This window comes from Carcharodon carcharias, chromosome 11 (genome assembly GCF_017639515.1).
Source record: "Carcharodon carcharias isolate sCarCar2 chromosome 11, sCarCar2.pri, whole genome shotgun sequence".
Classification (NCBI taxonomy): Eukaryota; Metazoa; Chordata; class Chondrichthyes; order Lamniformes; family Lamnidae; genus Carcharodon; species Carcharodon carcharias.
The window spans coordinates 71,144,800-71,163,638 of record NC_054477.1 but is presented as its reverse complement, the minus strand read 5'-3'; positions in this window follow the sequence as shown (position 1 = coordinate 71,163,638).

The following is an 18,839-nucleotide window of genomic DNA, read 5'->3' as shown; positions in this document are numbered from 1 at the left end:
CAACTAGTCACCTCCTCGAAAAATTCAAACAAATTTCTTATACATGATCTCCACCTGACAAAGCCATGCTGACTATCCCTGATTAATCCCTGCCTCTCCAAGTGGAGATTAATGCTGTCCCTCAGAATTTTTTCCAATAGTTTCGCTACCACTGATGTTAGACTCACTGGCCTGTAATTACCTGGTTTATCCCTATTACCCTTCTTGAATAATGGTACCACATTCACTGTCCTCCAGTCCTCTGGCACCTCTCCTGTGGCCAGAGAGGATTTGAAAATTAGTGTTAGAACCCCTTGCCTCACATAGCAACCTGGGATACATCTCATCTGGGCCTAGTGATTTGCCCACTTTTAAGCCAACTAAAACCACTAATACCTTCTCCCTTTCAATGCTGATTTGTTCAAGTATATCACAGTCCCTCTCACTGATTTCTACCCCTACATCATCCTTCTCCATAATGAACGTAGATGAAAAGTAATCATTTAAAACCTCACCTATGTCCTCTGGCTCCACACACACATTGCCACTTTGGTCCCTAATTGGCCATGTTCTTTCCTTGGTTATCCTCTTGTCCTTAATATATTTATTAAATGCCTTGGGATTTTCCTTTATTTTGCCCACCAGTATTTTTTCATGCCCCCTCTTCCCTCTCCTAATTAATTTTTTTAAGTACCCCCTTACACTTTCTATACTCCTCTAGGGCTTCCGCTGTTTTCAGTCCTCTGTGTCTGCCATAAACCTCTTTTTTTTCCTTATCCAATCCTCTATATCCCTTGACACCCAGGATTCCCTGGACTTGTTGGTCCTATCCTTCACCTTTATAGGAACATGTTCACCCTAAACTCTCACTATTTCCTTTTTGAATGACTCCCACTGGTCTAATGTAGTCTTTCCTACAAGTAGCTGCTCCCAAGCCACTTTGGCCAGATCCTGTCTTATCATGTTGAAATCAGCCTTCCCCCAATTCAGGAATTTTATTTCCGGTCCATCTTTGTCCTTTTCCAAAACTACAGGCTTATGGTCACTATCCCCAAAATGCAACCCCACTGACACTTCTACCACTTGCCCGGCTTCATTCCCTAAGATTAGGTCAAGTGCCGCCCCTTCTCTTGTAGGACTTTCTACGTGCTGGCTCAAAAAGCTCTCCTGGGTGCACTTTAAGAATTCCGCTCCCTCTAAGTCTTTCACACTAAGACTATCCCAGTTAATATTGGGGAAGTTGAAATCCCCTACTATTATTACCCTATTATTTTTACACTTCTCTGAGATTTGCCTACATATCTGCTCCTCTAACTCCCGCTGACTGTTTGGAGGCTTATAGTACACTCCCAGCAAAGTGATTGCCCCCTTTTTGTTTCTAAGTTCTACACAGGTGGCCTCATTTGAGGAACCTTATTTCAGTAATTGACTCCATGATCAATAGTGCAATGCCATCTCCTCTTTTACATGCCCCCCCCCCCCCTCCTCTCCCCCCCCACCCCCCCCCAACCCCCACCCCCACCCCCACCCCCCAACCCTCCAACCGTCATGCCTGAAGATTCTATACCTTGGAATATTGAGCTTCCAATCCTGCCCTTCTCTCAACTATGTCTCTGTGATAGCAACAATGTCATATTCCCATGTGGTAATCAACACCCTCAACTCATCTGCCTTACTTGTAAGACTCCTTGCATTAAAATAGATGCAATCCAGCCTTGCATTATTCCCTTGTGTCTTAACAGGTCTAAATTGGCTCTGCCTTTCAGGCTGACTTAGTTTCTCTTCTATATTTGGCTATGCATCACCCCCTACTGTACCTCCACTCTGTATCCCAACCCCCTGCCAAATTAATTTAAACCCCAGCCCCGCCCCCCCCAACAGCACTAGCAAACCTCCCTGCAAAGATGTTGGTCCCGTTCCGGTTCAAGTGCAACCCACCCGTCACCTTCACCAGAAACAAACCCAGTGATCCAGGAAACTAAAGCCCTCCCTCCTGCACCATTTCTTCAGCCACGCATTCATCCTCTCTATCTTCCTACTCCTGTACTCACTAGCACGTGGCACAGGGAGTAATGCAGAAATTACAACCTTTGAGGTCCTGCTTTTTAATCTGCTATCTAGCTCCCTAAATTCTTGTTGCAGGACCTCATCCCTCTTTCTACCTATGTCGTTGGTACCAATGTGAACCATGACCTCTGACTGTTCGCCCTCCCACTTCAGAATGCCTTGCAACCATTCTGTGACATCTTTGACCCTGGCATCAGGGAGGCAACACACCATTCTGGAGACACATCCATGGCTGTAGAAGCACCTGTCTGTATCCCTCACTATTGAGTCTCCTACCATTATTGCTCTTGCACTCTTACTCCTCCCCCCTTGTACAGCTGAGCCACCCAAGTGCCCGTGAACTTGGCTCTAGCTGCACTCTCCAGAAAAATCTTCACCCTCACCGTTTTCCAACACAGAAAAATGGTTCTTGAGTGAGACACCCTCTGGGACTTCTCTGACTACCTGCCTGCCTTCATTTTTCTGCCTGATGGTCACTCATTCCCTCTCTGAGTATACTTCCTTCAACTGTGGAGTGACCACATCTAAAAACGTGCTATCCACATAACCCTCAGCATCGCAGAAGCACCGTTGTGTCTCCAGCTGATGCTCAAGCTCTGAAACCTGTTGCTCAGGCTGGTCAAGCCGGTGGCACTTCCTGCACATGCGGTCATCCAGACGGCAAGGAGTATCTAAGAATTCCCACATGTTGCAGGCTGTACAACACATGAGACTGAGCTCCCTTGCCATATTTTTTGTTTGTTTTAATTAAAAGACCATTTCCTCAAACTTATGTCATGTAGAAAACTATTTAATTTTTCTTAAAAAAAAACAAATGCTGAGACTCTTACCTTCTGTAATGTTGCTTTAAAGTGGAAAAAATACAACTTATCCACTGCCTACCAATCAGCTCTCTCCCATGTCCTGATGTCACTCTTTTTGAATTCCAGCACTGACGAATGTCTGGGTGAGAACTGGTAAACTCCACTCCTGCTCTTTATACAGCCGCTCTGTTCCCTCACAGGTAAACTCCCGTCTCTTCCAACAACTAATGACTGGGACATTATCAACCCCAAAATCAAAGCCAATTCCAGATGGTGGATAAACATCCCTTTTGAAGTCACTGTGGAGAAGAAAGGTCACATGACTCAAAGGACCATTTTGAAATTCCTACATGCCTTTGAGAACTGGGAACTAGTCAGTCTGCTGCTTTAACATCCAACTGATGAGCCACCAAGAAGCAGGCCCCTCCAGGCAGAACAACCACCTGTTCATCAAACCAGTCTACTGGAAGATTTTACACCATTGCCGACATAGCTGATTCAGTCTCTGCATACCTACTTCATCTTGCAGTCAGCACCAACTGAAAAGCACATACTACAACTCCAGCCTTCAGCCAGCTGAACTCGAACGTCGACATAAAAGACCTCCTTATTGGACCCTGACTTTGGATTCTGGAAATCATGTGAATTAATATTCATTTCAATGGTTATTGTACATTAAAACTCCTTTTCTCAATCCCCCCTTTACTGTGTGTGAGTTTGTGTGTTTGGAGTGAGATGTTGCAAACACTCCTTTCGTTTTGAATATGGAAAATAAACTAACCCTCTGAGTTAATCCTAACTTGAGTTTCTTGTGCCTTATTTGTAAATGGGATCACAAAAACAGAGGGATTAGGAAAACACACTCTCGCCTACTTTTAAAAAGCTAATTTAAAACACCTTCTGCTTACGAACAGGTAAGAGGAAATTCGTGCAATATGTCTGTCTCTGTCCTGTCCAAAATATATGCATGAGTTTGAGGTACTACAATTTTCAGGGAAAGCACAGAATAGAAGTATACACCTAATAGACTTAGAGGTGGGGTGAGCTGGCAGTGTTGCAGCAACTACTGGAAGGTGATAATGCCCAGGTGAATTTGGCATTACCGATTCCAGAGGAGGATCCTCCAGTGAGGAGGAGAACCTGAGGAAGGTTCAGGCACACAGATCTGGACAGCAGCAACTTCTTGGCCACCTGCAGGGGCAGCCTCATGATGGTGAAGCAACAGAAGGCCATTGAAGGACTGGGCACAGAGAGCAGCACAGAAATGAAGGTACCCAATGGCCAGAGTGTACAAATAACGCATAAGCTACCTCCAGATGTCGGATTGGCAATGTCGCTGAAGATTGCGCCTGTCCAGAAAGGCTGTGGTTGATATGTGTGCCATTTTAAAAGCACCTGGATCTGCACCTTAAGTGCTGTAAGCTGCAGGGCTATGGGCTGGGTGCAGGAAGGTGGGATTAGAAAGGACACCTGGGTGTCCTCAGGCTGGCAAGGACAAGATGGACTGAATGGCCTCTTTCTACTCTGTAACTTTTCTATGGTTCTATGGATGGCAGAGGAGGTAAGCTCCAATTGCAGTGGTGGTCATCTGATGCCCATGGCTCTCAAGGTCATTGTGGCCCTGAATTTCTGCGCCTCAGGTTCATTCCAGGGGCCCACTGGAGACATGTAGGAAATCTCTCAACCAGCCACACATCACTGCATTAAGGTAGTGGCAGATGCCTTCTTCAGGATAGTCAACCAGTACATTAAGTTCAGAACTGATGCAGACAATCAGGCCAAGAGAGCCAGAGGACTCGATGTCATGGCAGGATTTTCCCAGGTGAAAGGTCTCATTCACCACACACGTGACCATCAAGGCTCCCACAGGCCAGCCAGTGGCCTTCATGAACCAGAAGAGATTTCATTCCCTCAATGTCCAACTCATCTGTGACCACCACCAGGGGATCCTGTAGGTGTGTTAAGTGCTTGTTTACCCGGGACCAGCTGCAATGCTCACATTCTCTGGCATTCCCAGGTTCCACAGCTTTTCACTCCCCCTGCGATCTTGCAGGGATGGATACTTGCCAAAAAGAATTACCTGCTGAAGAGAATACTGCTGACACCACTGAGGAAACTTAGAGCAGAGGCAGAGGAACAATATAACTTGAGCCAAGCTGCAACCAAAGCAGCCATTGAGCAGACCATCAGCCTCCTCAAAATGAGATTCAGACATCTGGACTGATCAAGTGGTGTCCTTCAATATACCCCATTTGAGGGTCTCCCAGATTGTGGTGATCTGCTGTGCTTTACACAACCTGGCACTGCGGAGTGGGGAGGCTCTGGCTGCTGAAGACATAATGGAGCACAAGGCAACCTCAGAGAATGAGAAGAATGAAAAAGCCGAAGAGGGTTCACAGCATCCTGACAGACATGACGGTCTGCTTGGAGGGTACCAAGATATAGGAGCAAGGAAGACTTGGGAGGCACTTATACTCACATGTTTTGCTTGACTCTTACCACTGCAGCCAACCAGTCAAATAAAGGTCCACACTCCAAGTACACAGAAAGTACTCATCACTGCTACAAGGCCATACCCACTCGACCACTAGAAGCTGGTGCTTTTGCAATGTGAAAATGAGCACACACAAGCCATGGTCACCACCAGCCAGCCCCTGGGTTGACACATCCCACTCTTGCACTGTTGGATGGCCACCAACACTGAACTGGAATGTTCATAAACCAAATTAGACATTCATTACATTAATCATAACACACAAGTGAATATTCATTACTTTTCTGAGCAACTGAGGCCCACTATATCTATTGTGTTTTCTTAAATCTTATGTGTACTCCTTCGTTGTGCTCCCCTTCACTGCCAGCTGCACTAGAGGCAAGCTACTGGTCTTTCTTCCCAATAGCCTGGATGACCTTAGTTGCCCTCCTCTTGCCTGCAGCATCCTGGCATACTGAGGGGCTCATGGGCAGAAGCCTGCTCTGATGTCACGGCAACTAGAGGTGCTGGGGTTGCCATCAGAGGAGCTGAGGAGCCACTGTCCATGCTTGGAGCATCCTAAAAGGGGCCCCAGAAGTGGAAGGCTGCCACTCCTCCCTTGTAAGGCACATCTGTACCTCCCTGTTGACCTAAGAAGGGCAAGGGGCTGCGGCAGATTCTAGGTGCCTCGGCCACACATGCCTTGCCACTGCTCCCTTGAGTTCATGGGCAAGGCGATAGCATGCAGGACTGTGTGCATTTCTGGCATCCACTAACTGGTCTGCTGGATGTAGCTCTCCATGAAAGTCACCAATCTTTCAATAGAGGAGGCCACATGCACAGGTGAGAGGGAGATTGCAGCACTCATTACCTGAATGAACTCTCCCACTGTCTAAGCTAGGTCACGAGTACCCTCTGGAAGATCCACCAGATCTTCATGCAATTCACACTGTATTTCCAGCATTTGCTGCCTTGCGGACAACTCCAGAGGGGCGTCACCTGGGACTCAGCATTGACTTGGCCTCTCACATTCCTCCCACTGTCAGTGGTCTCGACTGACAAGCCTCTGACAACTGGTCAGGCACACATGCTAATATCAGGTTGTGACCCCAAATCTATTCGCAAGGGCGTACCCACTGAGGTGAAAGTATTTATTTTGGTGGAGGGTGATGGGGAATGGTGTGACACTGCACCCTCTGAGGTCCCCCCTGCTCCTCAAAGGTGAATGTGTCCCCCGGAGACGGCAGCTCTTTGTGTCCACAGTTGACCAGTGAAAGAGAACAGGAGGATCAATGATTCTCATTCCTCCACACAGGAGCCCAAAGGATTGGCTGCAGCTCACTTTGATGCCTGCACATTGGAGGGCACAACCAACCTTGTGCTCTCTTGAGTCTTCCCTCATGCCTGGTTCTAAGGCTACTCACCCTTGTTACGATCCCAGCTGATGTGAGTACCGGACTAATCAGGGCAGAACCCGGCTTGATAGATCCTAACTTTTATTTTTTGTTTAGAAACATAGAGGGCAGCTACTGAACAGAGTCACAGGTGTCAGCTGATGAACATTTAATTAAAGAATAAAATAATTATTAAACAAGAAAAGATGAACTATATTACAATACTCCTTCAGCCATAACTATACCTTTACAGATATATACAAATTTATAAGTATAACACAAGTTACAAAAGCAATCTTATACTCTCATGTTCACAGTAAGTACACAGTCCATATAAACCAATAGGCGACTGTGGCCAGGCACACCACACTCTGGAACCAAGTGACAGATATCACCCCAAACAGATGCTATGGATCACTCATCAACTCCCCCCAAATGCTTGTCACACCACGAGGCAACCAGTCTTACTGAACTCTGTCTTTCACACGTGGGTTTCCAATCTCTGCTCTCGAAGAATCCGCTTTGGAATCTTTTCCCAAATGACGCTTTCTCTCGGATGCCTTCCACAAGGGGCCAACTCCCAGGGTTTCAAATTCTTCTTCCGATCGCCATGTGCATTCAAGTTTTGCCTTTCATGCATTCTCTCTCAGATACTCAGCTGTGCTAACAGGACACCATTGCTTTACATGACCATAGTAAGGAGTCACCAAATTTTGGCCGTCTCCTCGGATCTTCTGGCTTCTTGCAAGCCTATATTGCTTTAAGTCTGCGTCCTGCAGCTTTCTCTCTTTAAGCTTGGAGTCCTCCTCTGTGCCTCATTCTTAACTTTACTTAACAGGGCCTTTTCCAGATTCCTGTTCTTTTCTTCTGATAGAAAGTCTTCTGGGGACCCCTCCTTTCTGTGCCACTCCTTGGCTTTGGGACCTTTCGGTTTTTTTGGGAAATCTGCTCTCTGTAGTTCCCTCTGCTGTGTCCAGCTTTTCCTGGCTTCTGGTTTCAACTGGACTAAAAAACTAATTTTTTGTCTCTCCCTGTATCTGTGGCCCCCTGTTGCTAGGCAATAGCCCAGTTTTCTACTTCAAGAGTCACAAAACCTCATTAAAATGCAGGTATATAAACAAACCCACAGACTTGCAGGCAACTTGTCAGAAGAATAATGTTAGTGACCACACTGGGGCAAATACAATACCTAATCACCTAGCCAATTTGTTGCAGTGTCTGTGGCCAATGGCATGCATGTGGCATTGGGCTACTCTAGAGTGACTTTGCCTGGATTGGTAGTGCCAAGCTCACATCTCCTGATAGAGCTACAGCCATTGCTTTCCAAGGAGACGTGGCTGCCTCACCCCACTGCCACCGATATACTAATCTCTCGCTCCCCACCATTCCCACCCCCTCATTTACCCATTTGCTGCCCACCAAAGACAACTGAGGTTTTTCACTCACCCTGGCAGATTGGAGAAATCATTGACCCATTTGGAGCACTGCAGCCAGGTTCTCTGGACAATCCTACTGTTGCTGATCTCCTCTGTGATCTCCATACAGAGCTGCATGGTTAGACAGAGAGGTCTCCTCTTTCTGTTCCTGAGGAAGAGGACCTCCTGTCTTTCCCAAGTAGCCTAGAGGAGAATATGGAGGAAGCTGTCACTGGACCGTGGGGCTACCAGGATCATAGCTCTACCATGCCCACTAACAGGTTTCCAATGTGGCTTTGTTTCATTGATTGTGTATGGTTGCTGGTTGCAGGTTCTTGGGAGAGATCATTGACTCTTGGAGGTGGTGATAGGTTCTTGGGGGGTGGTCCCTGACTCTTGGAGGTGGCCCTTGACTCTTGGGGGTGGTCCCTAACACTTGGGGGTGGTCCCTGGCTATTAGTCACAGGGTGAGGGGGGTGATCACTGACTCTTGGGAATGGTCACTGGTCTCAAGGTGATGTGGTTGGTCACAGGCATCCCCACCAGTTCCCATAAATTTCTAACTAATTTGCTAGGTGACAGTTAAAGTACTATCTGCAGTTTGGTGACACCAATATGGAAAGGGCATTAAAGCCATAGAGAGCATACAACACACATTCATCTATAAAAACCATAGAAAAGTTACAGCACAATAAGAGGCCATTAAGCCCATCATGTCTGCACCAATGGAAAAATAAAAAATAAAAAACTGCTCCACATTCTAAACCCACCTTATAGCACCCAGTCCATAGCCTTGCAGGTTACAGTGTTTTAGGTACAGATCCAGGTATCTTTTAAATGAATTGAGGGTTTCTGCCCCCACCACCAAACCAGACAGTGAATTCCAAACACCCACCACCCTCTGGGTGAAGAAGATTTTCCTTATGACCCCTCTAATCCTTCTTCCGGTCACCTTAAATTTGTGCCCCCTGGTAATTGACCTCTCTGCTAGGGGAAACAGGGCATCCCTGTCTACTCTATCTAGGCCCCTCAAAATCTTGTACATTCATAATCAGGTCACCCCTCAGCCTTCTCACTTCCAAGGAAAATAACCGCAGCCTATCCAATTGTTCCTCATAGTTGCAATTTGAATAACACTGGGGAATTTATAGTTATGATGATACATTTGAGATACTGGAGCTATTCCTACTAAATCAGAGAAGGCTAAAAGAAATCTTTACAGAGGTTTTTAAATTGTGATGAATTACAATAAATAGGGAAAGACCATTTCTTCTGTTTGGGAGAGTCAGTGACAAGGTGTCATCAATTTAAAATTAACAGTAAGAAAATGAAGAACAAGGTTAGGAAAAAATTCTTTACAATGAGGGTTGTTGAAGCATGAAATGCTTTGTCACAGGGAGTTGTTAAGAAAAAGACAATTGGATTTTTTTTTAAGAAAAACTGGATCCATATTTGAAACAGAGGAAGATACAAGATTATGAGGAGAGTGCAGGCAGTTTTAGATTGCTCTAGCAAAGAGTTGGCCAAGGGCACAAATGACCCCCTTCTATCCTGTAAATTCATATGACTCTATGGGTCTAAATATTAAACTTGAGCAAATTTGCCTGCAAAACTCCTTGACCTTTTGAGGAAGTCACATACTCATTGTACTATATGGAAGGCTCTACAATATGGTGCAGCTAGACTTTCAAAAAAAAGATAAATTTCCACACAGCTATTAGTAATTTTCCCTTTAAAATCTATTTGTTGTAAGTGGCCCTTTTTCTTCAGTGCACAGATTCTTTAAATTTTTTTGCACATCTGCACACACGTTGTTAAACTCAGAAGGTCTTCACAGTAACTTTCAGGCTGCTTAGTGGGACATTAGCAGTGGGAATTCAAGGTAAGCTTTAAAATAATAAGAAATTAACTGAAGGATTGAAAACAACAGGTACTAGTTAGAGGAATTACGTCAGGATAGTTATATTGGGGGATACCCCAAGGATCAGTATTATGGCTATTATTGTTGTTACTTACATTAATGACTTGAATTCAGAAACTCAATCGAAATTGGCTCAACCAAGAGACACGAAATCAGGGATAACTCTTGTGCTCTTCTTCAAAATAGTGCCATGGGATCTTTTGCACACACTTGAGAGAGCAAATAAAGTCTTGGTTTAATGTCTTATTTAGAAGATGGCACCTTTGACACTGCAGCATTCTTTCAGTGCTGCACTGAAGTGTCAACCTAAATTTTCTTTACTTGAGTTTCTGCAGTGGAACTTAAACCTACAGCCTTCTGGCTCAAAGGCAATAGTGCCACCAACTAAGGCTGACACTATAGATTGCTCTCACTGAAACAGATGGGAGATGTTAAGTAATTGGAGTCAGTTCAAAGAAGACTCATGACCAATCACATTTCAGAGATCTGAGATATGAGGAGATGCTGGAGAAATTTGGGATTTTCAAAATCGAAAGGACATGACTGAAAAGTGACCTTACACAAGACAGTAAAATGACTAAAGGGTACACCTCGCAAATTACACCAAACTAAATTGCAAGAGTAGGACAGAGTTCATAGGTTGAAACTAGTAAACCACCAGGATTGATATGAAGTTCTTCTCCATACCTCCACACAAATTAGCAAATGGAATAGATTGTCGTGTAGAGATAAGAACCTGAGAAACTTTTAAGAAACAACTGGATACCCCTAAGGCCTTTTCTGGAAAGAATCATTTTGAATGGTTACAGCACAGGAGAACATTCAACCCATCAAACCTGTGTTGACTCTCTGCACAAACAATCAGTTAGTCTCACTTCCCTGCCCAGTTCCCCATAGCCCGGTAATTCTTTTCCTCTCAGCTGCTTATCCAATTCCTTTTTGAAAACCACAACGAATCTGCCTCCACCACCCTCTCAGGCAGTACATTCTAGGTTGTGACCACTCACTATGTGAAAAGGGTTTTTTGCTCATATTGCCATTGCTCTTTAAACAACAAAGATGGGCTAAATGACCATCCTGATTTGTAATTTTTTGTGATATAAACCCCAGACACCAATTTTTTGAGTCTGGAAAAACACACATTTGTGGAAGGGTGGGAAAGATGCAAAAAGAATGGAAGCAAAACATTGTGCCATCATTCGAGAGACAGCTGCTGTGAAGAGGGGATCTTAGCTTTCTGAAGAAGAATGAGTTTAATGGGCTGAATTGCCTTCTACCTCTAATACAAATGTGCCACAATATCTAAATTTTGGCCTTGGATTTGTGCATTAAAATTAATAGGGTTTTCATGGTTAGCAAACTTTAGTAATCAGTAACCAGTGATTAACTTCTTAATACAGTATGCTTCATTGGTTCCCTAAATTCAATTTGTATTCCAGCCTGACTGAATACTGGGATTAGCCTGCCTCCGTTCCTCTCTCTTGCTTTCTCTCAATTGCAAAACTAAACACTTGCAAATCTCACAGCCAGATGGGCTGTGAAAAAAGAAAGAGAAATAAAGAAGATGGAGACAGAGGAAGGAAACAGCTGCCACCTTCTGCTCATTTCAAAACTGGGCAGGATGAAAGCACTGGGCACAAAGCCACAGGCCAACCTGTTAATGCATCCATGGAGAATATTTAAATACCTCACCTGTCAATCAGATCACTCTTTCAGGACATCAACAAATAGCACTGCTGAGTGCTGTCACTGTGATGTCTTCCACAAAATCACACATTTAAACTACTTAAATTCTTTCACTCTCTGCATGTGCAGAGCAATTTTCGTCCTTCTACTGGAAAACCAGATATTTAGGGACAATTTTAAAAGTCAAGCTAATGGTAGGAAGTTGGCATCAGAAATGGACATACACTAGATTTAATTTTAGCAAAGCATGGATACAGTGGATGTACATTTTTGATATTGCTGCTGGGTAAGGGCAGCTTGGTAAAATTTCCTATTTAATGACTGGTATTAAAAAGCTGATGATTGGTAATCCATCTAAAACTGGACAGGCGACCACTCTGTGCAAGTAGAATTCTCAAGTATACAGTTTAAAAGTGTGCAGTAAGATATTTTCAATGTTTAATGGCAGTATTAGTGTTGGGGGTTGGGGGGTGGATGGGAAGGAAGGGAGGCAGTGAGTAACTGAGCCGCACAGACTAAGAAGGGAATAGATTCAATGCCTGAAATGTGCTGAGTTAACTAATTTCAGTTTTGGGGTGGTAGGGTGCTACAATCACCCCAGGTTTCCTGAGTTAAGGGAGAAAACTGTACACATTCTTCTTCTTTATCCAGTGGCCCTGTTGAGTACACAACATGTTGAAAAGGATTAGTGTTGGCTGTGATATCCTCCACAATAAAAATGACTCAAACTTGAATAAAAGCCAAAGGGTACCTGTAAATCCGTATCCATGTTTTCAGAAGGCAGAGGAGAAGATCGTTGAGAAAAACAGTATCTATTTCAATCTATTTCATAATCTTAAGAAAATAATTTAATATATTTTAATGGTTTTGCAATCTATCTGGTTATGTTGAATGGAATATTTACAGTGAGGAAAAAAAAGCAAGTAAACTGAATTAGATAATTGGAGAGCATTGGCATTGGCATGATGACTCAATGAACTCCTTCAGTGATACTTCCCTAATGTTAATGACTGCAGCCTTTGAATTAAGTCACTTTGCACATTTTATATTATTCATTTGCAATGCCCAATCATGCACATACACTGAAATGTAAATGAAGTTGAGATAAAGGAACAAACTTACATTTATATAGTGCCCTTCATGAGAAGGTTGATTGACTGATTCCTTGGAGTGAAGGGGTTATCTTATGAGGAAAGATTGGACAGGTTGGGCCTGTGTCCATTGGATTTTAGATGAAGGGGAGAAAATCTTATTGAAACATATAAGATATTGAGGGGATTTGACAGAGTGGATACTGAGAGGATGTTGCCTCTTAGGGAAGAGACTAGAACTATTGTAATATCGCTTTAAGAATGATGTCCCTTTAAGAAGCTCAACATGCAGATAAGCCAGGTATCTGGATGTCATTATGCAACCACAAGCCACGGCCTCTCTTTGCGCTGTAGTACCCAAGACAACAGGATGTACCGAGAGATTGTTCTACAGCTTTTTCTGGTTTAGCTGTAAATAAATCTCACCAGAGATCCTCAAGCAAGTGGAATCCACGTACCTCATTTGTGTTATATATAGATAGCACAAGGGTATCATGACAAGAACTAGAAGGCAAAGTTTAAAAATAAGGGGTCTCCCATTCAAGATGGAAATGAGAAGAATTTTTTTCTCTCAGAGCATCATTAGTCTGTGGAATTCTCTTCCCCAAAGATCAATGGAGGCAGGCTCATTGAATATTTTTAATACTGAGTTGGATAGATTCTTGATTGACAAGGGAGTCAAAGAGTATACAGCGTTACAGGAAAGTAGAGTTGAGGCCACGATCAGATCAGCCATGATCTTATCAAATAGTGGAGCAGGCTCGAGGGGCCGAACAGCCTATTCCTAATTTGTGTGTTTGTATGCCTATGGACTGAACAAAACAAAGCAATCACCCAATCTGTATTTAGTGTCCCCAGTATAGATGAGACCACATTGCAGGCAGTGAACATAGAATTCTAAATCATAATAAGTACAAGTAAATCACAAATTCATCAGGAAGGAATGTATTTGGTCCTGGACCTGGTGAGAAGGGAGGAAGGAGATAAAGGGCAGGTGTTGCATTTCTTGTGCTTGGAAAGGAAGCTGCTCTGGAAGCGAAGTGGCAACTGAGCATCGGAGCAGAGTGTCACAGGAGGAATGGAGTCTTCTGAATGCTGAAAGGGTAGGGGAGGGCATGATGTATTTGGTGGTGGCCTCATGCTGGAAATGACAGAGGATGATCATAAGATCATAAGAAATTGGAGCAAGAGTCGATCATTCGGCCCCTCAAGCCTGATCTGCATTCAGTAAGATCATGGCTGATCTGAATGTGGCCTTAATTCCACTTTTCTGCCTGCCCACTGAAACTCCTTGACTGCCTTATGGATGAAAAATCAAAAATCTAACTCAGTTGAATGGTGCAGCTGCTAGTGTGGAATATGAGGGCAAGGTAAGTCCTAACATGGTTGTGAGATGGAGGGAAAAGTGTGAGAACAGACATAGAGGAAATGGAATGGGCATGGCCAAGGACCCAGTCGACCACTGTGGAGGGAAATCGTCAGTTGAGGGAAAAGGAAGACAGTTCTACAAAAGTTTATCAACCTGAAATTTTAACTCTTTCTTTCTCCATTGCTGCCTGATTATAGGAACATAGGAAATAGGAGCAGGTGTAGGTCATTCACCCCTGCTCCGTCACTCGTTGAACCTGCTCCGTCATTCAAGGATGTCATGGCTGATGAACTATCTAGCTCTACACCATTTTTCCCCACTATCCCCATATCCCTTGAATTAATTATCATGAGATTATACTGACTACTTCAGCATTTTCAGTTTTTACTTCAGATTTCCAGTGCCCACAGTATTTTGCTTTCGTATTTATGTTCTCAAGTCTCTGGGGTGGGACCTGGGTGTGTTAACTAGCTTTAAGGAATGTAGTGACTATAGCTTAAGACTTATTGTACTGTGTAGTGTCACGTGACAGTGTGAACGAATCAGCCCAAAGCACGGGGAAGCTTAGGGGAGAAGTTTGTGTCTAGTTGTCATTCTTGATGGAAGCATGTAACTGCTGCTGTAGCCCTGTAACTAAAGTTCATCTGTTTCTTATGAGAAACCAGCCTGGGAAATCAAGCCCATAACAACTGGCAATGAGGATAAATTGGTTCCGGCACTGTCACTCACCTGGTGAATGTGAGTGTCTTGTTTTAAACAAGAGAAAGGGAAAATATACTCACCAGGTATCCCACTTTTTGGCAGGATCGAGCCATTTGGCTCATCCACAGAGAATTGGAGCCAATATATAGAATGCCTCGGTTTCTTTTTCCAAGCAAACAAAACAATGGTGGAGGAAAAAAGGAAAGCAATTCTCCTAAGTGTCTGTGGGAGTAAAATTTATAACTTAATCCATAGTTTGATGGCCCGGAACGCGCCCGATTCGAAGACCTTCAGCGAATTGGTATCCTTCGTAAAAGGTCATTTTCAACCCAAACCCACCGTAATCATGCAGAGGTTCAAATTTAATCCGGAAGTAAGAGTGCCAGGAGAGACCAAAGCAACATACATTCAACAAAGTTGAAACAGCTAACTGAACATTGTGATTTTGGGGAGACCCTAAACAATATGTGAAAGGATTGTTTGATCTGCGGTGTGCACAATGATGTCATTCAACGACAGTTATTAGCTGAAGTAAATATCAATTTTAAAAGAGCATTGGAAATAGTGCTTCGGATGGAAAGTGCCGATTGGGAGTCGCAGGCCTTACAGGGTGTACAAAATGGTGCTGTTTTCCAATTGGGGTGGGAACAGACCACCAGGCATGGCGCGAAAACCAGGGAGTCAGCCGCAAAGCGGGAGACAGTGCCTGCTACCCAAAAATTTTTAAAATATACGGGAGACATCTTAGAAGAAATCTGAAGATGAATTGTTCCTGATGTGGAAATAACCTTATCCCTTAAACATACCATTTTAAAGATGTGGAGTGCCATTACTGTCATAAAAGAGGGCATATACTGAAGCAATGTAAAGCAAGATTGAGACAGATTCTCAGGCAGCAAACCAAACTGATCGAAGTACATAATGTGGAAGAACCAGGAACCACTAATTCCGATGTTTATTCTCTATTTATTGTGAAAGTAGAGAAAACAGAGCCATTCATTGTTACTCTGCAGGTCAATGGACAACCTTTGATTATGGAAATGGATATTGGTGCATCAACAACTGTAGTAGGGGAACACACATTCAAATATTTAAACAAGGATACTCAACCATTGAATATGGAGCAGACTTCAGCCAAATTGTAAACATATACTGGTGAAGCCATTGAAGTGAAAGGTATCACCACAGTACCTGTTTATTACAAGCATCAGACAGCGCAGCTCCCTGTGCTTGTAGTGGAAGATGAAGGACCAAGCCTTCTAGGTCATGATTGGCTAAAAGAAATTAAACTAAATTGTTCTGAGATTTTCCAGCTGAGCTGGAGGACTGCCAGAGCTGCTAAAGAAATATGACAAGGTCTTTCGAGAGGAACTGGGGAAAATCAAGGGCCTGCAGGCTAAGATCTATGTTGACTCTGAAGCAACTCCTCATTTCTTTAAAGCCAGGCCTGTGTCTTATGCCTTGAGAGAGAAGATTGACACTGAATTAAACCACTTAAAGAAGCTGGGTATTATTCAGCAGGTTGAATTTTCAGAATGGGCAGCACCTATTGTCCCTGTCTTGAAAACAGATCAGACCACCCGTGTCTATGGGGATTCTAAGTTAACAATAAACAAACCTGTCAAGTTGAACAAGTATTCTATCACCAGGATTGAGGATCTGAAAGCCAAATTAGCAGGAGGAGAATTTACACTAAATTAAATATGAGTCATGCATATCAGCAGCTGGAACTGGATGATACACCCAGAGGATTTGTAACCATGAACACACACACAAAGGGTTGTATCAATACATGCACCTGTCTTTTGGTGTTTCTTCAGCCCATGCAATTTTCGTGACGATGATGGAGAGCTTGCTGCAAGGGCTATCTCAAGTCATGGTCTGCCTGGACGACATCCTAGTAACTGGGTTAACCGAAGCAGAACACTTGACTAACTTGGAAGAAGTCTTAAAACGATTCTTGGAAGCAGGGTTGCGCTTGAAAAAGAAAAAGTGTACCTTACAGGCAAGTAAAGTTGTCTACTTGGACCACCGTGTGGATGCCCAAGGGCTACATCCGGTAGAAGAAAAAGTCAAAGCTATTAAGGATTCACCCTCACCGACAAATGTCTCAGAGCTCAAGTCATTCTTGTTATGGTAAATTACTGTGGCCGATCCCTACCCAGCTTATCAATGGTCCTAGCCCTTCTACACTCATTATTAAAGAAAAACCAATGTTGGTCATGGAAGTCACCTCAAGAAGAAGCCTTCATGAAAGTTAAACATCTCCTGCACTTGTTAGTACACTACAATGCAACAAAAGAATTGGTGCTAACTTGCGACGCATCCCCCATGGCGTGGGAGGGGTACTATCTCACATGATGGATGATGGTTCAGAAAGGCCAATAGGCTATGTATCCAGAACCCTCTCTACAGCCAAGGAGGATTATTCACAAACTGAAAAAGAAGGATTATCGATTATTTTCGGAGTTAAAAAAATTCCATCGGTATGTACATGGCCGGCACTTCACGATAGTATCTGATTACAAACCACCCTTGGATGATTAGCAAAGAAAAAGCTGTCCCTCCTATAGCTTCCACAAGAATTCAAAGATGGGCTTTGATTTTATCGGCATATAAATATACTTTTATGCAAAGACCAGAGATATATATAGCCAATGCAGATGCCCTAAGCCACCTTCCTTTGCAGGAGAGCATTGAACATGCTCCAACTCCCAAGAGATTGTGTTAGCCATGGATTTCCTGGATTCTTCACTAGTTTGCGCAAGACAAATAAGAAACAGGACGAACCATGATCCAGTCTTGTCTAGAGTACAAGACCAAGTATTGAAAGGATGGTCCAAGGAGCCAGTCCCTGAAGAATTGATAAAAGCAAAATACTGCGGAAGCTGGACACCTGAAATAAAAACAGAAAAGGCTGGAAAAACTCAGCAGGTCTGACAGCACCTGTGGAGAAAGAAACAGAGTTAATGTTTCGAGTCTATATGACTCTTCTAACAGAGAGCCTTTCTTCACTCGAAGGAATGAATTGAGTAGTCAGGATGGTATCCTATTGTGGGGTGCATGAGTCATCATTCCTTCACAAGGGAACCATTCTTTACTGAGTTGCATAGCGCATATTCTGGAATTTCCAAAATGAAAATGCTTGTAAGTAGCTCTATCTGGTAGTCAGGTATAGACAGTGATATAGAAAAAATGGTTAAGCACTGTCTCCAGTGCCAGAAACTACAGAAGTTGCCCGATGCAGCCCCACTGCACCCGTGGGAATGGCCTGGTTGACTCTGGGTGAGACTGCATTTAGATTATATAGGTCCATTTCTAGGCACCATGTTTCCACTAATAATTGATGCACATTCCAAATGGTTAGACGCGTACAAAGTTTGATCGCCTACATTATGTGTGACTATAGAAGGATTACGCCAAAGTTTTCTTTACAGGGATTGCCAGAAGTCATTGTCTCAATGCATTTATTAGTGCTGAATTTCAAAGGTTCATGAACCTAAATGGTGTCAGACACGTAAAGACAGCACCGTAATATCCCTCGTCTAACGGATTGTCCAAGAGAGCAATTCAAACTTTTAAAGTTTGGATGAAAATTTATCAGGAGGGACATTGGAGACTAAACTTTCATGTTTCCTGTTTCACAATAGAATGACCCCCCACACTACTACAGGTCCAGCAACTTCAGAGTTACTTATGAAGCACCACCTTCATAGAAGATTAAGCCTGGTACCTCTCAATTTGGAGGGGAAGGTAGAGAATAGTCAAGAGAATCAAAAAGTGACTCATGTTTTGCATAGTCGAGAGCGAGAATTTACTGTCAGTGAAACAGTATTTGTACGAAACTTTGGTGGTGGATCGAGTCAGTTACCTGGTGTAATAGTTTCTGTGACCGGACCATTGTCATATCACTTAGAAGTGAAGGGCCAGGTCACCCGA